The 6,723-nt window shown below is 48.3% G+C and overlaps 2 pseudogenes across 2 annotated transcripts; one reads left to right on the forward strand and one right to left on the reverse strand.

The window, feature by feature from the left end:
- The first annotated feature begins 543 nt into the window (after positions 1 to 543).
- On the forward strand, positions 544 to 837 carry LOC308513555 (large ribosomal subunit protein eL37-like; annotated as a pseudogene). The gene has a single exon. The product of its transcript is annotated as a large ribosomal subunit protein eL37-like (transcript).
- A 3,057-nt stretch (positions 838 to 3,894) lies between these two features.
- LOC308535327 (pyruvate kinase PKM-like) lies at positions 3,895 to 6,439 on the reverse strand (annotated as a pseudogene). The gene is made up of 2 exons: positions 5,566 to 6,439; positions 3,895 to 5,301 (listed from the first exon to the last, which is right to left on the reverse strand). The product of its transcript is annotated as a pyruvate kinase PKM-like (transcript).
- Positions 6,440 to 6,723: the final 284 nt, after the last annotated feature.

Here is a 6,723-nt window from a genome sequence, read left to right on the forward strand (position 1 = left end):
TGAACCCACAACCTTTTATCTGGATGACAGTCTAACCAACTGAGCTCCCCTGGCAGGGCCAATAGCTACTTTTGACTCTTGATTTCTGTCACTTCCTCCATCCTTACAGCTGCTATAGGCTGAAAGTCTTGGATTCTTGGTTGACTCCTTTCTCTGTCCCTGGATGAGTCCTCAGTTCCCAAGTCCTGTAGATCTCTTAGCAATGTCTCTGTCATCCACATCTGATCTCCCTACCCCTCGGCTTGACTATTGACATAGGCTCCTATGACAGCCTTGTTTTGCTTTCGTTCCCTCTGCAATCCATGCTACTCTCTACTGGCAGAGGGACCCTCTTCCAGCACATCTTTGCTTTGATTTCCTTCCTAAAACGTCCTGATATTTCATCTTTATCTCCTGATCTGTTCACCTTATTCTGAAGTATTCTTGGTGGCCCTCCATAATATGGTTCAATCCATCATGCCAAACTGATTTCCCTACACATATCCAGGACAATTTGCTTACTCAAGAATATGAGTGCTCTTTGGTCTCCGCGGCAGAAGCAAGATGACGAAGGGGACGTCCTCATTCGGCAAGCACCGCAACAAGAGGCACACGCTGTGCCGCCGCTGGGGCTCCAAGGCCTAGCACCTGCAGAAGTCCACCTGCGGCAAGTGCCGATACCCCGCCAAGCGCAAGAGGAAGTATAACTGGAGTGCCAAGGCTAAACGACTGAACAGGACCGGGACTGGTCGCATGCGGCACCTGAAAATCCTGTACTGCAGGTTCAGGAATGGATTCTGTGAAGGAACAACGCCTAAACTCAAGAGGGCAGCTGTTGCCGCATCCAGTTCATCTTAAGGATTTCAGTGATTAGTCGCGCAATAAATCTGGGTTTTCAAAAAGAAAAAGAAAATAAAAAGAATATGAGTATGGTCCAACTGGCATGGCTCAGAGGTTGAGCATCCACCTATGAACCAGGAAGTCACAGTTCGATTCCCAGTCAGGACACATGCCTGGGTGGCGGGTCAATTCCCAGTGTGGAGCATGCAGAAGGCAGCTGATCAATGATTCTCTCTCGCCCTGACTGATTTGGCTCAGTGGATAGAGCGTCGGCCCTGCAGACTGAAGGGTCCCAGGTTCAGTTCCAGTCAGGGGCATGTACCTTGGTTGCAGGCACATCCCCAGTGGAGGGTGTGTGGGAGGCATCTGATTGATGTTTCTCTCTCATCAATGCTCCTCTCTTTCCCTCTCCCTCTGTAAAAAGATCAATAAAACATATATTTTTTAAAAATGATTCTCATCATTGATGTTTCTCTCCCTCTCTCTCTCCCTCTCTCTCTCCCTCTCTCTCTCTCTTTCTCTCTCTCTCTCCCCCTTCCTCTCTGAATTCAATAAATATATTTTTTGAGAAAAGCAGTTAGTAACCTACAAGGGAGCACTCATATGAATGTCAGCTGATTTCTCAACAGAAACTTTGCAAGCCAGAAGGAAGTGGCAAGAAAGATTCAGAGTGATGTATAGCAATGACCTACAGTCAAGAGTACACTATCCAGCCCTGACTGGTTTGGCTCAGTGGATAGAGCGTCGGACTGCAGACTGAAAGGTCCCAGGTTCGATTCCCGTCAAGGGCATGTGCCTTGGTTGCGGGCACATCTCCAGTAGGAGGTGTGCAGGTGGCAGCTAATTGATGTTTCTCTCTATTCCTCTCTCCAGCAAAGCTATCATTTAGAATTGAAGGTCAGATAAAGGGCCTCACAGACAAGAAAAAGCTAAAGGAGCTCATCACCATCAAACCAGTATTACGTGAAATGTTGAAGGGCATTCTCTCTTTTTTTCTTTTTTTCTTTTTAAATATATTTTATTGATTTTTTTACAGAGAGGAAGGGAGAGGGATAGAGAGTTAGAAACATCGATAAGAGAGAAGCATCGATCAGCTGCCTCCTGCACACCCCCTACTGGGGATGTGCCCGAAACCAAGGTACATGCCCTTGACCGGAATCGAACCTGGGACCCTTCAGTCCCCAGGCCGACACTCTATCCAGTGAGCCAAACCAGCTAGGGCAAAGGACATTCTTGAAGAAGAACAGCAACAACAATAAAATAGCAATAAATACATATCAATCAACATTTGAAATCAATAAACAAACAAGGAGTCTAATAAACAAAATAAACCGATGAATATAATAGAACCAGTGGCATGGAAACATGGTACAGACAGATGAATCTAAGAGGAAAGGGGGGAGGAGTCATTGGGAAGAGATTAACCAAAAAATTTATATGCATATATGCGTTTGCTATGGTCACAGACAATAAGGTGGAGGGGGCCTAGGGCAGGACAGGAGCTGGGTGGAGGGTGGCAATGGGGGAGGGGGGAGAAGGACATCTGTAAGACTCTCAACAATAAAGATTTCTTGTAAAAAGAATGTGACAGACTGTCAAACTACAACGGGAAGGCTGGGGAGGGTTGGGGGCGGGAAGGTGGGGGTAAGAGATCAACCGAAGGACTTGTATGCACGCATATGAGCATAACCAATGAACATAAGACACTGGGGGGTAGGGGAGGCTGGGGGAATGTCAAGGGAGGGGGGAAGGAGACATATGTAATACTCTTTGTAATACTTTAAGCAATAAAACAATAAAAAATAAAAAAAGAACATGACACCAGTGGATTAAAAAAACTGTGGTACATCTACACAGTGGAATACTACGCTGCTATAAAAAGAAGGAACTTTTAACATTTGCAACAACATGGATGGAACTGGAGAGCATTGTGCTAAGCGAAATAAGCCAGTCGGAGTAAGATAAAAAGAACGTGACGCCAAAAAAGGCTAAAGTTTTAGTTTTCTTTCTTTCTGTATTAATTGGTATTAACTTATTAGTCAATATTCTTTGGTTATAGCTATTTATTTTTAAAGCAAAATCATTTCTGAGTTTTATTTAGCATTGTATCTGAGGCACTAATGAGAGGAAAGAAAAAACATGAAGATCAATCTCACATTCAATTTTAAGGAGTCTTGAGATAATGAAAGCACCCAATCTCCAAAGTATCAAATGCCTTATTTTTACAAAATATCTGCAGTCTTTCCAATCTGAAGACTCCAACACTGTTCTGATGTTTTCCCTATTCCAGCCTAGAAGTCTATGGACAAAACAACACAGGAAGTTTTTCTGGGCAAAGGAGCCTCAGAGCGAGTGTGATGTCAACCCTGAGAATAAGTCATATGGCCTAGTGTTCAACCAACACAATGCTACCGCAAGTTTGAAAGCCTTAGCACTTATATCTCTAGATGGAGACAATTCTCTTTAAGCTACATTTCATAATTACATAGAACTGTCAGGGTTCTTGTCCCAGCATTAAGAAGGGTTCAGCAATCTGGAGAAGGCTGTGCGTAGATTAAATAGGAGTCCAGAGACGAAATATAATTTTGAAAGGCATTTGGGGGTCAGAGGAGCCTAGTTTAAAGGAAACTAAAATCTCCTGTCCCAGGACCCCATGCTTTTTATGAACACAAATTGTCCTGAGGGGAAGCAGAGGTATACACTTCAAAGGGTCAGGGTTTCCTATACAGAGTCCATTGTCAGATTTGGGGGAATTAGCCTACAGCTTTTCAGGTGTTTGGCCAGTAGGAGGCAATGACATGTAGATTAAGATGCCCTGAGCTGTCTGGCAGCCAAGCAATCATCCCTTTTCAGGTTTGGGGAAATGCCTTTAGCCATTCCCAACAGGTGATAACATATGTGACTCAGCCCTTGTTGAGTCCCCAAGTTCCATCAACTTTTTTTTTTAAATATATTTTATTGATTTTTTACAGAGAGGAAGGGAGAGGGATAGAGAGTTAGAAACATCGATGAGAGAGAAACATCGATCAGCTGCCTCCTGCACACTCCCCACTGGGGATGTGCCTGCAACCAAGGTACATGCCCTTGACCGGAATCGAACCCGGGACCCCTGAGTCCGCAAACCGATGCTCTATCCACTGAGCCAAACCGGTTAGGGCTCATTTCTCCAATTTTATCCATGAAGGGTATAAGGAGTATCAAATTCCTCATTAAAATTAAGATATATGTTGTCTGATTTTTTTTATTCTTTTTTTTGCTTCAGCTGCTGTTTATTGACACACAGGTAGGCTCTATAGCAACAGGCCTAGAGGCGACTGCAGTAGTGGGGATAATGAAGGTGGAGGATGGAGTTTGTCTGCAGCGACAGCTGAGTGGAGTGCAGGAACAGAGGCACACAATGCACGAGATGGGAGTGGGGGAGAACGAGGGGATTGGAGAAGCAAGTGAAGGCCAGGGCCAGACAGAGTCTGCTGACGCTGGAACCACTGCCCTCTCTAGCCGGCTATCTTCTGAGCCAGGCCAGGCTTGGGAGTGCTCTGGGTGTCCATTTCCACAGGAACTGAATGGAGTGCACAGAGGAGAATCCCAAGCCTCCAGTCCTGCACCCCTGCCGGTCTTGCTTGGGTAGGGCCAGACGGTAAGATGGGAAGCCTGGCTCCGGATTATACCTGAGCAGGGTCTTAAAAACAGCCACGCTTCACAGAGGCCTTAATCTTCTTCCCTGGAGCCCCAGCCCGTCGGTGCCACACTACAGCCCAAGTGAGCACTGCAAGCATCGCTGGCCTAAGGGGTGGGTTGGGGGAGGGGATGGGACAGGGGCTGGAGGAGGGGCTCTGGGGCCCACCACGGCACAGGCAGTATACGCATGGTATTGGTGAAGCCAGAGCCAGGACGCCACCCGGTCAGCACGATGACCACATCTCCCTTCTTGAAGAAGCCTCGGGCCTTGCCAACATGCATGGCCAAGTTCAGCCGGAGGTCCACGTCCTCAGCCCAGGCCTCCTGCACTGGTCCTTACACAGCACAGGGAAGATGCCTCGGTGTAGGTGGGCCTGGCGGGTCACAGCAATGATGGGAGCACGGGGGGGTACCTGGCCACCTGGTGAGCAGACCTGCCAGACTTGGTGAGGATGATTATAGCTCCACTGCAGCACTTGAAGGGGGCGTCTACGGCGCCCATGGCGGTGGCTTCTGTGCGGTCGCTGGTAAGGGCGCCAGGCAGCGGAGTTCCTCAAATAATTGCAAGTGGTAGAGGGTGGCCTCTGCCTCCCGGGCAATCAGGTGCTGCATGCGCACAGCCTCCAGGGTAGTCCCCTTTGGCCATCTCTCCAGACAGCATAATGCAGTCAGCTCCATCTGGGCTGCATTGGCCACATCGCTGCCCTCAGCCTGCGTGGGACGGGGCTTCTTGATCATGCCCTCCAGCATCTGTGTGGCACAGATGACAGGCTTCCCAGCTCGGTTGCACCGCCCCATCCTCATCTTTTTTTTTTTAATTCTATTTATTTATTTATTTATTTAAAATATATTTCTTTATTGGTTTCAGAGAGGAAGGGAGAAGGAAAAAGAGATAGAAACATCAATGATGAGAGAGAATCATTGATTGGCTGCCTCCTGCAGGCCCCCCACTGGGGACCGAGCCCGCAACCCAGGCATGTGCCCTTGGCTGGAATCGAACCTGGGACCCTTCAGTCCGCAGGCCGACGCTTTATCCACTGAGCCAAGCTGGCTAGGGCCCATCCTCATCTTTTGAACAAGGATGACCTTCTCTGTAGGAACCTCAATGCCTAGATCATCAGGAGCCACCATGATCCCATCACTGGCTTCCAGGATCTCCTTCAAGATTTTCGATTTTGCTGATTTTCTTGATGTTCTTTCCTTTTTCCCCCAGGACCTTCCTGACTTCATGGCCATCAGGTGCCTTGCAAATGAAAGACGCGAACACCGTATGTACATTCTGCTCCACCCCAAACGTCAGATCCTGGGTCTCCTTTTCTGACAGGCAGGTCCACAGCAGCCCCAGGGAGGTTCATGCCCTTCTTGCTGCCCAAAGTGCCACCATCTCCACCTCTGTTATCAGGAAGCCAGCCCCCTTCTCCTTCACCTGCAGAGAAATAAGTCCATCTTCCACGTAGATCTCGCCGCCCACTTCCGCTACCTTGCAAATATTCTTGCAGTCCAGCCACAGGGTGTTTCCCTCACACTTTTCCATGTAGGCCTTCTCCAGCGTGCTCTTGAGAGTGGCCCCTTCCTTCAGCTCCACCTCCGCGGTGCCGCTGCCCTTGATGAGCCCGGTTCGGATCTCAGGTCCTTTAGTGTCCAGGGCCACAGCTTTCAGTGCCCTGCGCACGGTCTTGATGGTCTCCGCATGGTACTCGTGAGTTCCAGGAGAAAAAGTCAGACGAGCCACTTTCATTCCAGATTGAATCATCTCTTTCAATGTCTCCACTGATCGGCAAGCAAGGCCGATGGTACAGATGATGCCAGTGTTCCCGGCCATGGTGGGCAGCAAATCAATGTCCAGGCGGCATATGTGCTCCAGAAACGTGTCAGCCACGGCTGCGTGCAGCTACTGCGTCTGAATAAAGGCAGTGCCGACACCACTATGGGGCTGCGACATGGCTTCTGAGGTCCTCTGGCCAGGTCCGGCTGGAGCTACAGATGGGAGGTTCGGGGGTTCCGGAGGCGTCGCTGTCTGATGATGTACTCTAAATGGACAGTAACTCAAACACCTGAAGTTAAGTGTGTAATTCTCTTAATTTCTGACTTTCAGGTAGTTGTGAGGAAGGTACAAAGAATTCCTGGATACCCTTCACCCAGATTCCCCAAATGTACACATTATCACATTGGCTTAGTCCTTCCTCTTTACACACACACACACACACACACACACACGCATTTATA

Source organism: Myotis nattereri (genome assembly GCF_964212035.1).
Source record: "Myotis nattereri genome assembly, chromosome: 1".
Classification (NCBI taxonomy): domain Eukaryota; kingdom Metazoa; phylum Chordata; class Mammalia; order Chiroptera; family Vespertilionidae; genus Myotis; species Myotis nattereri.